This window comes from Tupaia chinensis, unplaced genomic scaffold (assembly GCF_000334495.1).
Source record: "Tupaia chinensis unplaced genomic scaffold, TupChi_1.0 Scaffold000634_1, whole genome shotgun sequence".
NCBI lineage: Eukaryota > Metazoa > Chordata > Mammalia > Scandentia > Tupaiidae > Tupaia > Tupaia belangeri.
Genome location: NW_006160154.1, coordinates 1,168,907 through 1,178,060, shown reverse-complemented (window position 1 = coordinate 1,178,060; position 9,154 = coordinate 1,168,907). Strand labels below are relative to the sequence as shown.

Here is a 9,154-nt window from a genome sequence, read left to right as displayed (position 1 = left end):
TTTCTTTCTTTCTCTCTCCCTCTCCCTCTCTCCCTCCCTCCCTCCTCTCTCTCTCTCTCTCTCTCTTTCTCTCTCTCTTTCCTTCTTTTTGACCAGAGATGGACAGATCAAGAGAGAGAAAGTGAGAAAGCAAGCAGCCAGGTCCAGGACTCGAACCACAGTCGTCTATGTGGGAGTCCAGTGCCCTTAGCCACTGCACCACCTGTTGGCCCCAGCATTCATCAACATTTTTAACAAATATTTTATAATGTCCTTTCTTACTATTGTGAAATGAAATTTGTAGAAAATGAAATCTCCCTACACACTTAAAAAATAAAAAAACACATAAAAATTTGAAAGTATATTACAATAAAATGATAGGTAATCAATGTGTACATGTTCAGATACTACTATACTAGAAGACTCCCCCCAAAAAAATATATATTTCTATCTTTTTTTTAACTTTTTATTTTTTTTTCAGCTTGTACAACAATTCTTGTTTACAAAAGAACTTAAGTCTATTGAATAAAAAGAACAGTTTATGTTTCTTTAAAATAAAGTACATTGCTGAAGGAGTACCATTTACTGAGTTAAATAGTACATTTTTTAATTAAAAACAAAACAAAACAAAACATTCTGCATTAGTTCCCCAGCAGGGCATGACAGAGCGAGAGAACAAGCAGAGGAGAGAGCAGAGGTAACGAGGACGCAGGATCAAATCTCTACATATTTCTAAAACACTTTCTTAGGTCAATACAATCTAAAACGTGTAACAGCAGCATCAAAGGAGGAACTCAATAGAAAGCCAAATGATAGGGGTTTTGGTAATTCATCACAGAAAGGTGAGATAGGGCAGGAGATGGATGGGAGTCTTTAAAAAAGGAATGTTTGAGCTCATTAGTAAGCAGAGAAATGTAAATTAGAATAAGAAGATACCGATTACATTGATCAGACTGGCAAAAATACAGAAATCTGTTAATATCAAGGGGTATTGTGGACTTGGAGAAATGGGACCCCTTGTGCAGGCCCAGTTGAGAATTATCTGACAGTCTTTCACGAAATGAAGTACATGTTCACTCTGTGGCCAAGCAGTTTCAGGCTTGGACAGATGCCCTCAGAGAAACAACACAAGTCTGCGTGAGGACATGTGCAAAGACGTCCATCCCAGTCTTGACTATAGTAATGGGAAGCTGGAAGAACCCACATATTCATCAGTAAGAAAAAGCATAAGTAAAATGGAGTGAGTATATGCTGTGGAATCCAGTTTAAGAATTAAAACCATGAACTAGAAAAATGTGGCTAGATCTGTATAATATTAAGTTTAAAACGTGAGAAACAAATAAGGCCTATAAAATATATGATCTATATAAATTAAAAATACAGGGACCAGCAGTTAGGGTAATGGCTATGTCGCTGGACTCCCACGTAGTTGACCGCGGTTCGAGTCCCGGACCCAGTGGCTTAAACTCATGCCAGGCGCGTGTGCATGCGTGCCCAAGATCCTGAGAGGAGAATGGAGGAGAAGGGATTGCAGCATGGCCATCCCACCTGGGGGGTGATTTCTTGCTTTCTGTCCCTCCCTGTCTATCTGGCGAGCACACGCGCCCTTAGCAAAAACCTCTCCAAAAAAAAAAATAGAGGGGCCAGGCATAGTGGTTAAGGCACTTGACTCCCTCCCATGTGGCTGACCGTAGTTTGACTTGGTGGCTTGCTTTCTCATTTTCTCTCTCTCTCTGGTAAGTGGATGTTTCCTATAGCAAATTTAGAATAATAATAATAAATTAAATTAAATTAAAAATAATTCTAGTGGCCAGAAGGTGGCATGGTGGTTGAGGACGCTGGACTCCCACATGACCGGCCGCAGTTTGAGTCCCGGACCTGACAACTTGGTTTCTCACTTTCTCTCTCTCTCTCTCTCTCTCTGTGTGTGTGTGTGTGTGTGTGTGTGTGTGTGTGTGTGTGTGTCCCTCTATGGTCAAATTAAGATAAATAAATAAATAGGGGCTGGTAGGTGGCATGATGGTTAAGGGTGCTGGACCTCCACATGGCTGATCACAGTTCAAGTCCCAGACTTGGCAGCTTGCTTTCTCACTTTCTCTCTCACTTTCGCTCTGTCCCTCTCTGTTCAAATTAAGATAAATAAATAAAAGTTAAAAAATAATTCTTTTAAAAAATAAAGTTAAATAAAGTGATCCTTTTTAAAAATTCTAAAAAAGTATATACTAAGAAAAAAAAACTTAGAAAACAACATCATTGGTAGAGGGCAGAGGAATAGCAACAAGGAACAAGAATAAAAGAAAAAACAGTCATAAAATAAAATGAGAGGGTGTTGCTTGGCCCAGTGATAATTGCATATGTGCCTCAAGTAAAGAATATGATTAACTCAGCCCTATGCACCTGAGGCCCAATATAAACCAAAATAGAACAACCACATAAAGGATCTGAATGAGATGTGCAACATTACCTAACATAATGGCTTCAAATTATAATTTAATGGAGTATATTAATGTATAGAAAGGAAGTTTTTCTCAGGATCTTAAATGGGTCAATGACCTACTTAGGAATTCTAGTTTCCAGTCTACCATGGTAGCATGATAAGACAAAGCAAGTATTGGGACCAGACTCAGATATGAGAGAGATGTTGGAATTGTCAGACCAGGAACTTAAAATAACTATGATTAATATTAGCTAAAGAGGCTAATGGGAACAAATGGGTAATGTAAGCAAAGGTGAAAATTATAAGAAAAAATCAAAAGTAAACGCTATAAGTCAGAAAAACTAACAGACATGAAAAATGCCTTTGATAGGCTTACCAATAGACTGGACATAAGTGAGGAAAGAATTGGTGGGTTTCAAGAAATGTCTGTTGAAACTTCTCAAACCAAAATGCAAAAAGAAAAAGGAATGAAAAAGAAAAAGAACAGAATGTGTAAGAACTGTGGAACAATAGAAAAAGTATAACACATGCGTGGTGGGTATAGTAGGAGAAGAAAGGAATAGAATATTTGAAGTAGTGATTCAGAATTTCCCCAATTTCTTGACAGACATCAAATCACAGATCCAGGAAGCTCAGAGAACACCAAGCAGGATTAATTAATAAAATTCTCATCGGGACCAGCAGTTAGCATAATGGCTATGTTGCTGGACTCCCATGTAGTCGACCACGGTTCACGTCCTGGACCCAGTGGCTTAAACTCATGCCGGGCGCGTGTGCATGCACGCCCAAGATCCCAAGAGGAGAATGGAGAAGGGATTGCGGTGTGGCCATCCCCCCTGGGGGGGTGATTTCTCGCTTTCTGTCTCTCTGTCTCTCTCTGTCTGTCTGGCGAGCGCACGCGCCCTATAGCAAAAACCTCTCCCCCCCCCCAAAAAAAAATCATAAAATTCTCATTGAGCCATATAATACCCAAACTAAAGAACATTAAAGACAAAGAGAAAATCTTTTTAAAGCCGAAGGTGGGGACAAGCCAGTGGTGTAGTGGTTAATGTGCTGGACACTCCCAAATGGCCAACCATGGTTCAAATCCTGGACCTTGTGGTTTGCTTTCTTACTTTCTCTCTCTCTCTCTCTCTCTCTCTCTGTCTCTGTGTGTGTGTGTGTGTGTGTGTCTGTCTGGTTAAATTTAAAATAAATGAATAAATAAATAAAACTAAATAAATACTAATTTAGGAATAAAAAAAAAAAGCCAAAGGTGAGAGGTACAATCGTTGAGCACCATACACTGAAAGCTGGATCCCACATGGTCAGCCATAGTTTGAATCCTGGCCCTGGTGGCTTGAAAAATATGCCAGACATATGTTCATGTGTGCCCAAGATCCTGACAGGAAGGAGAAATGGAGGAAAAATAATTTCTTTTTTTAGAAAGAGATTTCTGCTATAGGGCAAATGTGCTTGCCCAAGAGACAGAGACAGAAAACAAGAAGTTGCCCCCCCCAGAGGGGATGGCCACACCGCAATTCCTTCACCTGCATTCCTCTCGAGATATTGGGCACGCACACACACATGCCCAGCATGAGTTGGAACCTGCCAGGTCCAGGACTCAAATCGTGGTTGACTATGTGTGAGTCCAGCGACATAATCATTACGCCATTTGCTGGTTCCAAGAATTGCAGTGTAGGGACCAGCAGTTAGCATAATGGCTATGTCACTGAACTCCCATGTAGTCGACTGCAGTTCAAGTCCCGGACCCGGTGGCTTAAACTCACACCAGGCTTGTGTGCGCGTGCCCAAGATCCTAAGAGGAGAATGGAGGAGAAGGGATTGCAGCGTGGCCATTCCAGATTTCTCGCTTTCTAGCTCTCTGTCTCTCTCTGTCTTTCTGGTGAGCATACGTACCCTATAGCAAAAAAAAAACTCTCAAAAAAAAAAAAAAGAATTGCAGTGTAATTTATTGGAGTGTTCCCTTGTGCTTGCTTGTTCTCTCTCTGACTCTTTCTCTTTCCCACCTTCTGGCAAGCATATGTGCTCTCTGGTAATTAAAAATTTTTTTCACCCAGCCACATTCTGATAAGCTGGTTTCTATATTGTCTGCTTACAGGGGGAAAAACTTCTTGGTATTTTGACTGCTCCTGGCCATGCTATGACCTGGATACAACCATCCCCATGTTATTCATTGGGACCTTTGGACAAAAGCAGTAGAAAACCATCCTGAGGGACCAGGTGGTGGCGCAGTGGTAGCCCAACTGGAGCCACATAGAAAATGTCCTGGATTTGTATTCCAGGACATCCTTGCGCACACCAGGCACACATGTGCCCATGATCAAGACTGGGGATGGATCATGGCATGAAGACCCTACTGGGTCTTCCATGTCCCTCTGTCTCTCACATGAATGAATGAAATCAACTTAGAAAGAAGAATAAAAGCCTCTCCCCACCCTTTTTCTTTTTGCCAGAGGTTGCATGTACTTGCCAAAGAGAGAGGGGAAGTGAGAAGGCACATTTTCCCCTCACCCTCTCCATGAGAGTGTTTACACCACAATCCCTTCTCCTCTATCATTTCTCCAAAAAGTCAAGACTTCAGGCACACACATGAACATAGCATGTTTTTTTGTTTGTTTTTTCGTGTGTGCGTGTTTTAAGAGGTTTTTGCTATAGGGCACATGCACTCGCCAGAAAGACAGAGACAGACAGAAAGCGAGAAATCCACCCCCGGGGGGGAAGGCCATGCTGCATCCCTTCTCTTCCATTCTCCTCTCAGGATCTTAGGCAGTCATGCACACACACATGTGCCTGGCATTAGTTTAAACCACTTGGTCCGGGACTCAAACTGCAGTTGACTACGTGGGAGTCCAGTGACATAACCATTACACCATCTGCTAGTCCCCAAACTCAACCTGTTTTTCAAACTGTTGGGGCAGAAACTCAAACCATGGTCAGCCACGTGGAATCTGGTTGCCAATGCACAACGTTTAACCACTGTACCACAAGGATGGCCCAAAAGCCCTCTGAAAATAGGTAAGGTAAAAGAAGAGCTGGTTGGAAGGGTATAGAGGTATCACAATCAAAGTGGGAGGTTGAGGAGCAGCTGGAAGTTGGGAAAATAGTAGCCAGGGACTTGCAAATCACCAGAACTCTCACCACACTGCTTCTGTCTGCATAACAATTTCATTCTCTTTCACTCACATGAACCAGAGACAGTCTAACTCATTCTTCCTAAAATTCAAAGCTCCTGGGAAAGGTGCTGATTGACTGGCCCATCGGGACCAATCCACTGTAGCCAGGGCCATGGCAGCTTCCAGAACTCCCACACAGATGGAGGGTGTAAGGGAAGGAGCATTTTCTTAATGAATAAGGAGGCTATTCCCAGAAGGCAAAAGTGCCGGGTAGTCACACAGTAGATTCATACTCTAAAAGGTGATCTTGCATAGGCCAAGACAAGTTTAGGAGTCCTCAGGGACATGAAGAGCAAGTTATCTTCAACAGTGGAGAATCAGCCACAAGTAAGTTCTGAGAGAAATTTCAAGAGGTGGCTGTCCGGTCAAAAAAGGACACCACTGAGAAGTTGCTCCAAGAAGTCTGTATACTTACCCCCTTTCCAACCAAAACATTTGAAAGTGTGCAATAAATTAAGCATTCTATAAAGTATTTTATTGGGTCATTGGAAAAGTCATGACGTATTTTGCTATGTTTTTCTATGCAAAAATGTGTCATGACTCTCCCAATGACCCAATAATTTGATTCACATAGTTCGTTTTTTTCCCTTCTGTCTAAAATACATTTTAGATTAGGCAGGGAGACACACGAATTTGAGGAAGAAGAGAGGAAACAGCATGGCCCTCAGCTGGTTCCCCTTGAGCCCTGCGTTTCCCTTTTCTGAACCCTTCAGTACCCCCCTATTCCTGCCTCCTCTTACCTCTGCCAGTATAACATATAAGCAAGGAAATAAGAAACAAAAGCAGTGCCTACCTTGCAGCATAAGTGCCATGAATATTTTTCCAGATTCCATCATCTCTGCCAACATTGTGCCAAAGAAATAAAGGCCCAGCATCAACAATGCAAATGCTGAACAGCTGAATCAGTTAGGGAAAGTAGTTTCTATCTCAAAAGGAGGCATTCTTGGCCTCTGAAGAATTGGCATCTCCAATGCATCATACAAACTGATTTGTTTAAGCCTTACAATCTCCTAACTCTACCTCTAGAAGGCAGAAATGTAACTACATTGTAACAGTTAAGTGGAATCTAAAGAAATTTCCCTGGAGAAGTACAATTGCAGAGTGGAGTCTGAGGTAAATAAGGGCACAGATTTGTAGACAAAGGCAGCACAGGACAGGCCAAGGACTAGGAGGGCTTTGTGTGTGTGTGTGTGTGTGTGCGATTGTTTTTTATATTTGAGGTCAGTTTTATTTGTGAGACACAGAATTCTACGGATTATGTAGAGTCAGGGCATTTATAGAATCTCCACAGAGGAAAAGCACATTTTGGACCAATCTCAAGGATTAATGTCAATCCTTTTCCACATAGTTCTCTTGAGATGTTTAGTTCTAGCACTACGTTTTATTTACGAAATCTGTTTCCAACCCTTGAAGAAGTGTGTGTCTCTCTCCACAATCTAGGCCTCTCTTTAAAGTGGACAGCATGACACCCCTGGGGAGTATTAGAAACCCTTTGGAACTAAGTTTTATTTCATGGAAATCGCATATCCTCAAAAGCTGGGATATAAATTGACACCAATACCACCTTGATGCCATAGAATATATGAAACATAAGAATGAAATACAGGGAGAAAAACCGTATTAAGAACCACTGAAAGAATCCTGCAAATCACGTGTGCTTGCTTAGCACAGTAGCTTAGAAATAAAAGAATTAACAACAAATGTTCCACAAGATGGCACCCTTGCTTTTCCAAAATTTATCTTCCTCACGCACCAGCCATGACCTTTTTCAGAAAAACCAAGCATGTGATGAGGAAGATATATAGAAAATTACTCATTTTCACAGCGTCCTCAGCCTAACCTGCCGGCGGCAAAATCAGAGCACCCCTAATTCCAAGTCTAAGAAGCCCCACCCAGAGCTGGCCCCTGCATCTTGCTAAACTGCCATGGCTCGTGGTTCTAAGAAGCATCTGAAGTGGGCAGCAGCTCCAAAGCACTGGATGCTGGATAAACTGGCCGGTGTGTTTGCCCCTCATCCATCCACTGGTCCCCACAAGCTGAGGGAATGTCTTCCTCTCATTTTCCTAAGGAACAGACTTAAGTATGCTTTAACAGGAGATGAGGCATAGAAGATCTGCTTGCAGCGGTTCATTAAGGTTGATGGCAAAGTCCATACTGACGCAACCTACCCTGCTGGTTTTATGGATATCATCAGCATTGACAAGACTGGAGAGAATTTCCGTCTGATCTATGACACCAAGGGTCATGTTGCTGTCGTCATATTATACCTCAGGGGACCCAGTACAAGTTGTGCAAAGTGAGGAAAATCTTTGTGGGCATAAAAGGAATCCCTCATCTGGTGACCCATGATGCTCGTACCATCAGCTACCTGGATCCTCTCATCAAGGTGAACGACACCATTCAGATTGACATGGAGATAGGCAAGAGTTCTGATTTCATCAAGTTCGACACTGGTAACTTGTGTATGGTGACAGGAGGTGCTAACTTGGGAAGAATTGGGGTGATCACCAACAGATAGAGACATCCTGGCTCTTTTGATGTGGTTCATGTGAAAGATGCCAATGGCAATAGCTTTGCCACTCGGCTCTTCAACATTTTTGTTATTGGCAAAGGCAACGAGCCATGGATTTCTCTTCCCCGAGGAAAAGGTATCTGTCTCACCATTGCTGAAGAGAGAGACAAGAGACTGCCTGCCAAACAGAGCAGTGGGTGAAACAGTCTCTAGATTTTATGTTGGAGATGTCTTCATACTTAATTAAAGATGGTATAGCATTAAAAAATATATAGTTAACATAAGTAAATGAAAATTAAAAGATATCCTGTTTAGATGTCATTTTGTCTGTAACTCTTTTTTTTTTTTTTAGCCAGAGGAGGATGTACTATTGAATTGGAAAATACAGTTCCCTACCCTAATAAACTTTGTAGAGTCAGAAGAAAAAAGAAAAAAAAAAAGAAAGAAAGAAAATTACTTAATTAATTATTTCAAAGAAAGATTGACTTACTGTAGAAGCATTGTGGGAGACTTTGGGCTGGCATGCCTTAGCTAAATATTTACCAGCTCTTAGGGAAATGAACAACAAATCCGTACCCACATTTACCACTAGCACATGCTGTTTGTGTTTGGCCAGGAAGGAAATTAATCTTTGGAATCTCTAGGCAACACTTTGGTTGTGTTCTAAGTTATTTCATCAACATCATCAGTATCAAATATTTATTGAAACCTGCTTTGTTCAGTGTAGTCTGCTGTGTGCTAGACTTCCAGGGAGTCTCTTTCCAGAAGGAAAAAGTGGATGGAAATATTTTACATTTAACACTTATAACATCTGGATTTGCATCATACTTAAGACATTCAGCATATGAGCTCTCCCAAACTACAGAATTTTATGATCCAAATGTAATTAAATGTAATGTAAATCCAAATGTAATGTTCATTGCAGCATTATTTCAAAGAATACAAATTTGGGAACAAAATGAATGTCCAGTACCATGAAAATGATACTGCGCTGTAGCTGTACAGTGGACTTTCAGGCAGCTGTTCATGGTGAGCGAATGAAGTTACACG

At 41.4% G+C, this 9,154-nt stretch overlaps 1 pseudogene; it reads left to right on the top strand.

The window, feature by feature from the left end:
- Positions 1–7,275: 7,275 nt before the first annotated feature.
- On the top strand, positions 7,276–8,347 carry LOC102488178 (40S ribosomal protein S4, X isoform-like; annotated as a pseudogene).
- Positions 8,348–9,154: the final 807 nt, after the last annotated feature.